Source organism: Chlorocebus sabaeus, chromosome 25 (assembly GCF_047675955.1).
Source record: "Chlorocebus sabaeus isolate Y175 chromosome 25, mChlSab1.0.hap1, whole genome shotgun sequence".
Taxonomy (NCBI): domain Eukaryota; kingdom Metazoa; phylum Chordata; class Mammalia; order Primates; family Cercopithecidae; genus Chlorocebus; species Chlorocebus sabaeus.
This window is the reverse complement of record NC_132928.1, coordinates 77,937,159-77,949,920: the sequence shown is the minus strand read 5'-3', so window position 1 is coordinate 77,949,920 and position 12,762 is coordinate 77,937,159. Positions and strand designations below refer to the sequence as shown.

Here is a 12,762-nt window from a genome sequence, read left to right as displayed (position 1 = left end):
GTGATCCATAGATCAATGTATTCCCTATAAAAATCCCAACGACATTGCAGAAATTAAAAAAACCCTCACTTTAAAATTTACATGCAATCTCAAGGGACGTGGAATAGCAAAAACAATCTTGAAAAACAACAACACTGGAGGACTCACACTTTCTTATTCCAAAACGTACTGCATAGCAACAGTAATCAAAACAGTGTTGTACTGTCTTTGTCATATAGACCAATGGAATAAACTGGAGAGCTCAGAAATAATTCCTCACATACATGGTAAAATCATTTATGACAAGGGTGCCAAGACCATTCAATGGAGAAAGGACAGTCTTTTCAATGAATGGCGGTGGGAAAATTATACATCCGTATGCAAAAGAATGAAGCTGAACCCTTACCTAACACCATATTCAAAAATTACCTTACAATGTATCAAAGACCTAAACGTAAGACATAAAACTATAAAACTCTTAGGCAAAAACATAAGCATATGATTCAGAACATTGGATTTGGCAGTGATTTCTTAAGTATGACACTGAAGACACAAGAAATAAAAAAAAGACCATAAAATTAAAAAAAAATGCACACCAATGGTTGACCTTCTGACTTAATTTAGAAAGTTGAAATCACAAGGAATTACTTTTTAACTGTCATGATTTAAAAGTAAATATATTTAAGTTTTAACTTTGCATTTAATTTTATATGATGAATTTATAAGTACACGAGAGAAGAGAGAAAGTGTCATCCTTTTTGCGTAAGAATGTAATTTCAGAAATGTAATGATGCAAAATTTTGAATCCTTATGAGATGTATCTGCATGGGCTAAAGTAGGTGTGGAATGGCTCTCCTGGGAGCTCTGTCACAAAGGAACTCTCTTGTCTACAATTCAACTTCTGCATCGACAGGGCTCCACTGTTCTGGAACACAATTTGACCATTCTTTAAAATGTTAAGCATAATATTACTATATAACACCTCTGTATTATAATTGCCCTACATCTAAGGGCAATCAAATTGAAAAATTTATTCCAATGAAAGAAAAATAACATTTGGAGGCTTAATGCAAAGTTTTAAGGTACTAATGCAAAATCACACCTAGTACTTCTAGGTATAGAATTTAATTGCCCTGGGATATAGGACAATTTAACTGTCCTGAATATAGGGCAATTATAACACAAGGGTGTTAATTGTTAATTGCCCTATATCTAAAAGCAATTCCACCCTTAGATATACCCAAGAGAAATAAAAACTGATGTTCATATCAAAACTTGGACATAAATATTCAAAGTTGCATTATTCATAATAGCCAAAAAGTGAAAATAATGGAAATGTCCATCAACAGATGTGTGAATAAATGGAATGTGCCAATATTCATACAATGGAATACTACTCAGAAACAAAAAGGAAGTGCTGATCCATGTTATAACATTGACAAACCTTGAAAACATTATGCCAAATGAAATAAGTCAATCACAAAGACTATACACTGTATAATTCCATTATAGAATATCTCCAGCAAAGGTAAATCTAGACAGCTAGAAAATAAATTAGTGTTTGCCTAGGGTCAGGAGTAAGAGGTTGGGAAGTAACTGATAATAGGTATGAGGACTCTTTTGGGGTTGATAAAAATGTTCCAAAATTGTGGTGTTGGTTGCACAACTGTGAATGCACTAAAGCCAATGAATACTACAATTTAAATTGGGAATTACACAGAACGTAAATTATATTTCAATAAAGTTGTTAAAATGGGGGCTCTAGTGTTCTGATTTTTTTTAAAAATATCTATTTTGGAGACAGTATTTGGTTGTTAGTTGGTGAAATTACACACCTAGATGTACTAGGTTTGCTTTCGCATTAGTAGCAAAAAATTAATTTGCATTAAGCCTCCAAATGTTTTTTTCGTCTTTGATTAGAAAAAAGAAGTTAACAATTTAGCTTCTGTAAAATTAAATCCATTAAATTGCTTCAGGGTCAGAGTTATTTAAAAAAATATTTTTATATTTATAATATAATAAGAGAAGGGGGTCTTGCTGTGTTGCTTAGGCTGATCTTGAACTCCTGGACTCAAGCACTCAGCCTCCCATAGTGCTGGGATTTCAGGCATGAGCCATTATGTCTGACCTGATGCTTATATTTTTGATTGAGGAATAGAAACTTAGTGTTAGATGAATTAGTGACTGCAAGGCTGGACAAGACACAAAGGCAATCTGAAGGCAGCATGAGCTGCCCACCACAAGCTCTTGTGTAACACGTGCCCCTTAGAGAAAAATCCTAAAATTGCTACTAAGAAAACTCACAGATGTTCCCCTCACCCACGAAATATAATCATAAAAGTTTAATTGTAAATTGCAAGCCAATTTTATTCTTAAGTTTATAAGACAAAGAAAAAACAAAAACAAAAACAAAAAACAAAAAAACTTCTATCAGCCCGACCCGGGGCTGAGGATAGAATTAAGCCCTAATGGTTGAAGGCATCTGTGGTCTAGAATGGTTCTCGTTTTCTACCATTTTACGGAGAGCCAAGACTCAAATTATTTTCTGCATTTGGTGATGCAAATAACTTTGGTTAAGAAAGATACTCATTTCTTTGCCTTTTGAGATATGATCCTAATTTTTCCAAATACAGCTGTTTTTTCATTTGTCACGCAATAAACAGTACTTTCACAAAGCACACAGCTGAAAAAGAACACAATCTTCTCAGTTTTAAACCCAAGAATTAGAAACTGTGAAAGTCCACAATTAACTCCATTTTTGAAGAGACTCTAGCAAAACTGGATAATAGCAATTTTCACAATTATCATACAATCCTTTTGGTGATTTGTCGATATCTTTTATTTCTGTTCTTCCAGAAGACCAGATCTTTAGAGCATCATCAAGAGAAAAGGTAAAATTCACCAGCATGCTCATTTTTCAGAAAAACATATTTGTTTGAGACCATCTTACTTTAAAATTAAGTGTTTAATAAAAACACCACCATTAAGATATAGTCATATCAGTGTGGGTTTTTTTGTCCACATAATTATTGTTTTGTAAATTGTTTTGTAAAAGTCCTGTCATTAAGCTTTAGTTCCATAGAAACTAATATTCTGAAACACCTACCTTTTAACAGCACTAGGAACCTCTTCAACGTTCATAAATCTCATACTTGGAGCTGACCAAGAGGAAAGAGAGCCGTAGAGAGCGCCTGGGTTCAGCCATTCTGGCGATGGATAAAGGTCTTCTCAAGTCTCTGCGGGTGTGTGTGCTGGGCAGCAGAGCTGGCTTCCTGCCTCCAATTAACTGGTAAATAATATTACAGTCTGGGCTGTTCTGAGCCCGGCTGAGATGGTTTTAGAATGCTGTTTCTCAGAGAGGATACAGAAAGCTAATCAGAATTGTCAGCATAATTCCTCTCTGCTCAGTGTCTGGAAAGGAGCCTTGTTTATTTCAAATTACTGTGCTCAAGAAATTTTATTTTGCCATGGTTCACCAGAAACAAAGGTGAACCTTCAACGAGTAGTAAGAAAACCTCAAGACGTTGTTAACAGTGTTAAATAAAGTTCAGTTCTTCTAAATTAGATTAATTGAGTACCTACTACTGCATATAAAAAGCACCAGCTTGGAATCTGAAGACAGCAAGAGGAATAAGATAATATCCATTTTGCAAGACAGGTGAAGGGATTGGTGCCATTAGGTAAGATACAACCTTAGCTGCCTCACCTGCGAAAGGTGAGGATTTGACCATTTGCTTTCTAAGGTTATTTTCAGGTTAAAAAGCATTTTAAAAAGCAAACAAGGCTGGGCGCCATGGCTCATGCTTGTAAACCCAGCACTTTGGGAGACTGAGGCAGGCGGATTACCTGAGGTCAGGAGTTCGAGGTCAGCCTGGTCAACATGGTGAAACCCCATCTCTCCTAAAAATACAAAAATTAGCTGGATGTGGTGGTGCATGCCTGTAATCCCAGCTATGCCAGAGCCTGAGGCAGGAGAATCACGTGAACCTAGCAGGCAGAGGGTGCAGGGAGCTGAGGTTGTGCCACTGCACCCCAGCCTGGGCAACAAGAGTGAGATTCCACCTCAAAAAAAAAAAAAAAAAAAAAAGTAAAGAAATAACAGAATGTCCTTATTCCAGCCATCCCTAAAAAACAGAGTTAGCTTTACCTTAAATTCCATATTTTAAATGATAGTCATACACATAAAAGACAAGCATCTACTGGTCATATTGTTGAAATGATTCTTTGTCGTTTCTATCAGAATTTTGCAGATTCTATTTTTTGCTGTCAACTTTTCTCACTCCACCAAGCAGGATAAGCCAATTTTTTTTTTTTTTTTTTTTTTTTTTTTTTTTTTTTTTTACTGTGAATATACTTTATTTAGTCATTTTTGTTTATAGTTGAAACTGGGAATTCAAAATTTATATCCTTGCCTGTGAGCTTCATATAGACACCAGAAAAAGTTTTAACGTTGTGTTCCACATTGTTTGCTGTGCTTTGTCCAAATGAGCCTTTATGAGACGCTGCCATCCAGTTTCATGTGGATTCTCTTGTCCACAATTTCACTTGGGAAGACCAAGTCCTCGGGGATTGAGTCATGCGTGACTTTCAGGGTACGGCACCTGGGATGCTTTTGCTTATTTTTTGTACGACTTTTCAGGTTGGCTTACGCAGAATTCTCCTCTGAGCAATAAAGACAACATGCTCCCCCCTAAACTTTTTCTCTAATTCACTCACTAGCCAGACTTGGATTTTCTGGAAAGATTTCCAGTGAGCAATGGGAACAAAGACTATGATAGCTTTCCCACCACCATCATCTTCAGTTTCCTTGGCTGCTGTAATATTCAGCTCCCTGAACTGAGCCTTGAGGTCCGAGTTAATCTCCAGCTCCAGAAGAGCCTGGAGATACCGGACTTTGAACTTGTCTGGCTTCTTGCTCTTGGGTTTCGTGATCCTGGCATTCGACTGAACATGGCCTTCTCCTTGCTGAGTGCCACCTTAGGAAGAGTAAAACCACATTTTAAAACCAATTTGTCAGGAATTCATAATCATTTTCTAGTTAAGATAGGATGAGACCCTTTTTCTTCCCTACAATTTGTAGACATCTAAAACCCTATCCCATGTGGGGATGATGGAGTGTACAGGGGCTACCTTGGTTAGTGTGGCAGAGTTAGCATGCTGGGAAGGTTTCTTACCCAGAGTTGCAGGTGACCGCAGTCAAGGCTGTGCACAGAACCAAGAGCAGATGATGGCAGATTGGCCAGAAAAGGGAGAGCCAATGGGCCAATGGGCTACCAAAAGCATTATCAGGCTGGGTGCAGTGGCTCACACCTATAATCCCAGCACTTTGGGAGGCTGAGGCAGTGGATCACCTGAGGTCAGTAGTTCAAGACCAGCCTGGCCAATATGGTGAAACCCTGTTTCTACTAATAATACAAAAACTAGCCGGACGTGGTGGCACATGCCTGTAATCCCAGTTACTCGGGAGGCTGAGGCAGGAGAGTTAATGGAACCTGGAAGGGAGAGGTTGCAGTGAGCCGAGATCGCGCCACTGCACTCCAACCTGGGTGACAGAGCAAGACTCCGTCTCAAAAAAAAAAAAAAAAAAAAAAAAAAGGCAGTATCAGAGGTGTTCCCTGAGACTTATATTAGGACAATCATGGAGACTAAGAAAACAGAGAAGGCAAAGCAGGAGGCTGATTCTGGAAAATACCTGGTCGCCCAGGCTGGAGTGCAGTGGTAGGTCCGGGCTGGGAGATGCTGTGGGCAGATAACCAGGTCTAAAGGGCTGGCAGGAGAGACAGGTGTGGGAGCTTGGAGGACTGAGACTTGGGGTACAGAAGGATGTGGCGGAGCACTGTATGTGTCATCCTTGAACAAAGACAAAGACCACCTGTTCAAGCCTCAGGAGCTTCATTTGGAAGCTGAGGCAGAGTCATTGACCTGACTGTAGCGATGTGGCCTCATGAGCGAACTGGACCCCAGTACTGGTGCTGGCAGTAAAGGGACAAGAAAATGTTCTAAGGCTCCCATCAATGACTCTGAATCTCATGGGTGTTGCTCCTTTGCCCTTTGCCCTGCTAGGACCTGAGACAGCTGATGCCTCTGTTGAGGTGTTTTGCTCATGGTTGTCCTCCCTTGGGTGCAGGGCTAGCACTGGCCTCCAGGGAGGCAGTGCCCACAGTGCTCTGCTGGAGCAACTGGAGCCAGGGAGGAGCCACCCACGGGTCATTCTGGCCATTTTCTTGCCACCAACCAGACCTCACTTCCTGTTGTGAGCTTCCATCTCCACAGTGTGAGCTGGTCAGATGGAGGAAAGTTGGGACGAGGGCCTTGAGATCCTCTCATTTACTCATTCAGTAACTAGGTCCCAAGAACTTATCTTGTTCCAGGGCTAAGTATGGTCAGGGTCTCTGAGTGAATGAATGACATGACCCTTGTCCTCCAGGAGCTCACAATCTGGAGGGGAGGAGGAGGGACAAACCATTAAAACAGAAGAAAAGCGCGAGCATAAAATTGAAATAAAGCACAGTGCTATGAAGGGGAGCTGAAGATCACTTCAAGGGTGGGAGATGGGTCTGAAAAGACCTCACTGAGGTGACATTTATGCTGAGAAGGATAATTGGGACCACCCCTGCAAAAGACTGAGACCAGTATGCCATGGGAAGGATCAATGGCCAAAAAGTCCAGAAAAAAGTGAGTTTGGCCAGAGAGGGGGCAGAAAGAAGGCCAGTGTGGCTGGAGAGGGCTTGTGAGTAGAGGAGGGGAGGGAGGGTAAAGGCAGGGGTGGATTCTGGATGTCCCTGTGTTAGTGATCTACAGCTGTATGAAAGCATTACCCCAATCTTAGAGGCTTACAATGAACATGTAGATCTTCCTTTTTCCGGGCCCAGGAATCCAGCAGGACTTATCTGGGTGCTTCTGCCATGACATCTCTAAGGAGGCTGGGGCTGTGGTCTCAACTGAGGCTCAAGTGAGGCTGGATCCAATGCTAAGCTCACTTATATAGTTACTGGAAGGATTCAGTTAGGACTGATGGCCTGAGCTCCCCTCTGTCCGTTGCCCTCTCTATTTCCTAGGACACATGAACCTCTCCATAGGGCAGCTCATAGCACAGCAGCTGATTCTCCAGAGTCAGAGATCTGAGAGAGGGAGAGACAGACAGAGGACAACACAGAGAAAGTAAAGGAGAACAGAGAAGGGAAACAGCAAGATACTAGTCACAGTCATTTTATAACTGAATCTTGGAAGTGACATCTCATCCCTTCTGCCATACTCTATTGGTTAGAAGTGAGTCACTAAGTCAGTCCACACTCCAGGGGAGGACATGACACAAGGATGTGTCCACCAGGAAGTGGGGGAACCTCTTGGAGCCATTGAGGTGGCTCCTATCACATAGGCTGAGATATGGCCCTTGGGTCTGAATCTAAACACACATTTAACCATTGCAAGCTTTTATGAGGATGACAATATCAGAATTTATTAAATTTCAGCCCTCTAATAGTACACACAGGAAAATGAGGCCAGGAGGAATGGGACATTTCAAAGATCACATGGCAGGAACCCAGGCCTCTTTTTAGTTGTGTTCCGTGACAATTCCTGCCATCCCTTCATGCATTTCATGTCTAATTTGTCCATTACCTACATGCAACACCAGCCCACAGGTTTCCTGTTATCTCACACATGCCTGATGACATCCCTAGGGAGTTGATGCCAGGATGATCTCCACTGTGCAGGAGAAGAGGCTTGGGGAGACACTGAGAGGCACAGTGGCTTTGCCCAGAGTCACATAAGTGGTAAGGAGGAGGAGCTGGGTCTGAACCTGCATCTATCTATTCCAAGGTGGGACCCTGGCTGCACCCAGGCCTTCCACAGGGGCTGTAGGGAGGCAGGGTTGGTGAAATTCTGTACATCTATGGAGGGTCATGGGGTAGGGGGGTGTGTAGACAGTAGTCCACAGGGTCATTTGCAGTCTTCTAATCAGCGAGGGGACTCAGGTAAGGGAACCCCAGGATGTACAGAAGGTGTGGACAGCATCCTGCTGAGAAATCTGGCTGGAACCTCAACAGTGATGTCCAGCCAGGTCTCAGGGGTTGGGCTGCTCCCCTCCCCACTTCAGAGTAAACATCAACATGACTGACATTCCATGTGCCTTCCAATGACAAAACCTTCCCTGTGCCTTTTAGAGAAGCCCAATGTCCCACTCCCAGGACGTCTTCCTAGACTTCAGTCTACCACATAGTTGGGCTGAGTTTATCACTGCTGTGTCCCCTCTCCAGTTTCTGGCAGCTCTGCTCTGTGTGGTCCAGCCCTATCTCTTCCCTACATGCTCACCTGCACCCACCTCCAGGCCTCCTCACCCTCAGACTCTGCCTCAGTGGGTTCTGGGTGCTCCAGCTGGGCCAGGAGTAGGTGGACACAGTGCTGCAGGCCCGGGCCAAGCATGTTGAGCTGCAGATAGGCCCCAGCACCTTGAGAGGGGGCAACTGTGGGGGCTGATAGAAATCACTGGAGTAATGATCCATCCAGGTGCCCAGCTTGGAGGAGATGGTGCAGGGGGAGGCAGGTGAGCAGAACACGTAGAGGCCCAGTCTCTCCTTCCACCCTGTCCTCCAAGGGACGCCCCTGGGAAAACCTCAAACTTAGCTCAAGCCTAAATTCCTGTGTGTAGCCTAGAGATCTCCTCTTCCGACTGACACTTCTCTTACCCCACCCCCATGGTCTCTCTCTGTGATGTCAGGGTGTGTGTGCGTGCGTGTGTGTGGGCAAATCACTTACATAAAACTTAATTGATCCTGATAACAATTTCAGTTTTCTAAACTATAAAAAATCAAATTTTAGTAAATTAAAAATAAAAGTGAATAAATGACATTGGTTTACTTTCTATAGGTTGAAAAATCACTGAGTTAAAATATCTTACTGAAGTTTGCTCTCAACAAAATTTTAAATTGTTGATAATAATTCTTTTTTTTTTTTTTTTTTTTTTTTTTTTGAGAGGGAGTTTCGCTCTTGTTGCTCAGGCTAGAGTGCAATGGCATGATCTTGGCTCACTGAAACCTCCACCTCCCGGATTCAAGCGATTCTCCTGCCCCAGCCTCCCGAGTAGCTGGGATTACAGGCATGTGCCACTACACCAGGCTAATTTTGTATTTTTAGTAGAGACAGGGTTTCACCATGTTGGTCAGGCTGGTCTTGAACTCCTGGCCTCAGGTGATCCACCCACCTCAGCCTCCCCAAGTGGTGGGATTACAGGCATGAGCCACACACCCGGCCTCTGTTGATAATAATTCTGATTTCAAAAGTTATTGAGCACAGAATAAAAATATTTTGAGAGATCGAAGTTCTCTGAGCTAAAGTGGCGGGGTCAGAATAGCCGGGTCAAATGGAAGGCAGCTCTTGCAAGGCCAAATGGACTTTTGTCATTTTAAATGTGACACAGAGATAATAACTATGTAAGTTAATCCCACAATGAAATTTTTAAGCAGGTTTATCAGTGAGATTACGGTAATAGCCAAATAACCCTTCATATTCCAGGGGTGTAACACTGTATTTCACGGCCCCCTGGCTTTGCTGGTTGTGCATTCAGTTTGGGGAGGCAGTTCTCCCTGTGGTCACTTAGGAACCCTGAATTCTTTCACCTGGTGCCTTCACCATCCCTGGGACTTCAACCCCATCTGCATCCAGCAGAAGAAAGAGAAGAAGCATGAAGAAATACCCTTGGGGGGATTTTATGGGCCTAGACCGGCAGTGGCTCCCATGAGTCCCACTCCCCTTCCATTGACAAGAAGTGGTCACATGACTACACAACACAAGGGAGTCTGGGAAATGTGGTACAGCTGTTTGTGCAGAGGAGGGGAGAATGGATTTTGCTGGACAACTAGAGTTCTCTGCAACAGTGAGCAACTCATTTGGATTAATTGTGTTTCTCGTTTTATTTTGTTTTAAGACAGGGTCTTGCTATATTAACCACGCCGAAGTGTAGTGACGTAATCATGGCTAACTGCAGCCTGGACTTCCCGGGATTAAGTTATCTTCCCACCTTAGCCTCCTGAGTAGCTGGGACCACAGGCATGTGCCATCACACCCAGATACTTTCTTAACTTTTTGTAGAGATAGGATTTCACCATGTTGCCCAGGCTGGCCCCCAGCTCCTGGGCTCAAGCAATCCCTCCGCCAACCTGGCCTCCCAGAGTTCTGGGATTACAAACATGAGCCCCCACGCCTGACCAACTGTGATTCTCAAATCTTTGTTGAGTGTCTACTGTATGCTAGGTCCTGAGCTAAGAGCTGGACAGAGAGCTGCACCATAGCCTGAGAGAAGCTCCCAGTCTACAGAAGGAGATCGGACATGATGAAGTGCCTGCTATCCTAAGAAGGATAAAGTGAAAATGCTAGAAGTCTGGTGAATTATTCCAGCATAGGTAGCTGCCTGAAGATGACAGCAACTGAGCTCCACTTTTGCAGAGAAACTAGATTTGGCTGGTAGAGGGAGACAGCACGGGGAGCTACAGAAGCATGTAATTTTTTTTTTTTTTTTCTTTTTTGAGACGGAGTTTCGCTCTTTTTGCCCAGGCTGGAGTGCAATGGTGTGATCTCGGCTCACTGCAACCTCCACCTCCTGGGTTCAAGCGATTCTCCTGCCTCAGCCTCCCGAGTAGCTGGGATTACAGGCACATGCCACCATGCCCGGCTAATTTTGTATATTTAGTAGAGATGGGGTTTCTCCATGTTGCTCAGGCTGGTCTCGAACCCCCGACCTCAGGTGATCCGCCCACCTTGGCCTCCCAAAGTGCTGGGATTACAAGTGTGAGCCACCGTGCCCAGCCCAGAAGCATGCAATTTATGTACAAGTTATAGTAAGGAACGCTAGACAGCAATTAAAATCAGATTTTCAAAAACATTAAATGGCACGAATAAGTGCTCATATTAAGTGCAAAAGTAACTGTGAATACAGGATCTCCCACTGTTTTTGAAAAAAACCTCTATATCTAAATTAGATGAAAATATACAACTGTTTTAAGTGATCGTTTTCATTTCTCTGAGATGTTTTATTGTTTATAAAATCAGCCTGGCACGGTGGCTCACGGCTATAATCCTGGCTACTCGGGAGGCTGAAGCAGGAGAATAGCTTGAACCCAGGCGGCAGAAGTTACAGTGAGTCGAGATCGTGCCCCTGCACTCTAGCCTGGGCAGCAGAGTGAGGCTTCGTCTCAAACTAAATAAATAAATAAATAAATAAATTTAAAAAATCAGAAGGATTCCATCAATATACTTTGATTTAGTTTTCTATTATCTTTAAAGAAGACATACATAGCTGCGATGTAAACCAGTTACTCTCAACACTGCCCCACCCCTCATCCTGCTAAGGCGGTGAGACTGCAAACTTGTCTCCATTTTCTGTTCTAGAATCCAAAGCCTCATTCAGCTGCTCAATAAAAATACTCCCTGAAATGGTGTACTGGAGAGAGACCTATTTTTTCATAACGTGCAATGACAAAACAAAGATTTCCACTAGGAGGCACCCCCAAAGCATTGACTCTTACACAATTTGTTTTGGATCTAATCAGAATCCTGAGAAGACACCTCACTTTTAATGTGATCTTTTGGAGACAAAGTTACGGGGCCCTGCAGCATTCATGCTATTTTCTCATATGGCCACCAGAGGGCAGTGTGTGACTGCTTTTCACGATGATACTGCCCGTTTCAATCGTTGTTCTAGCTGGCCTTCTTCAGAATGTGTTCATGACCTTAGGGAATTTCTTTTTCTTTTTTGTTTTTTGACACAGGGTCTCGCTCTCTCACTCAGGCTGGAGTGTATGGCATGATCGTAGCCTACTGTAACCTCAAACTCCTGGACTCGAGCAATCCCCACCCCCGCACGGCCCTTTGCCTCCCTAGTAGCTAGGACTACAGGTGTGCACCACTACACCTAGCTAGCTCTTTCTTTTTTTTTTTTTTTTTTGAGATGGAGTTTCGCTCTTTTTGCCCAGGCTGGAGTGCAATGGCGCGATCTCGGCTCACCGCAACATCTGCCTCCTGGGTTCAAGCGATTCTCCTGTCTCAGCCTTCCGAGTAGCTGGGATTACAGGCACGGCCACCATGCCTGGCTAATTTTATATTTTTAGTAGAGACGGGGTTTCTCCATGTTGGTCAGGCTGGTCTTGAACTCCCGACCTCAGGTGATCCACCTGCCTCGGCCTCCCAAAGTGCTGGGATTACATACAGGTATGAGCCACTGCATCTGAGAATATCTTCAATAAACATTTATTTTTTTATATCTCTATTATCATTTGGAAGCTAATGAAAATTCCCCATAAGGAACAAATATAAGATAATCCTCTAACTGGAAATGTATCTTGAAACACAGGCAGCCAGGGACAATTGTGTCTAACCCCAGGATCTGTGTCCAGATCTGCCGCTGCCTTCTCCATCCATCCATTCTAAAAACCTCTGTCTCTACAAAATATATTTTGACAATTGGATGTAATGTACTAGAGATACTTTCCAATCACAGCACCCCCTTCTTTGTGATATGAATCTTTTGGTAACAAGAGGTCTTCCTCATAAGAGAGTAGAATATGAAATAAATGAAGACCACATAAAGGAAATTGGCAGGAGGTCTCAGTGGAAGTCTGTCCAGGGGGGAAATCTCATGTTGGCATAGCAAAAATCCATTATACGTTGTTTGCTGTCTCCAACACAGTGAGTTTCCATTTTCCCTCTAAGAGTTTGCTAAAATCCTTCATATTCTACAAACATCGCTTTATAACTAAAGTAGTTATAACAATTTTAAGAAAGAGTTAA

General features: G+C 43.0%; 1 pseudogene; it reads right to left on the bottom strand.

The window, feature by feature from the left end:
* Positions 1 to 4,338: 4,338 nt before the first annotated feature.
* LOC103231055 (small ribosomal subunit protein eS7-like) lies at positions 4,339 to 8,403 on the bottom strand (annotated as a pseudogene).
* Positions 8,404 to 12,762: the final 4,359 nt, after the last annotated feature.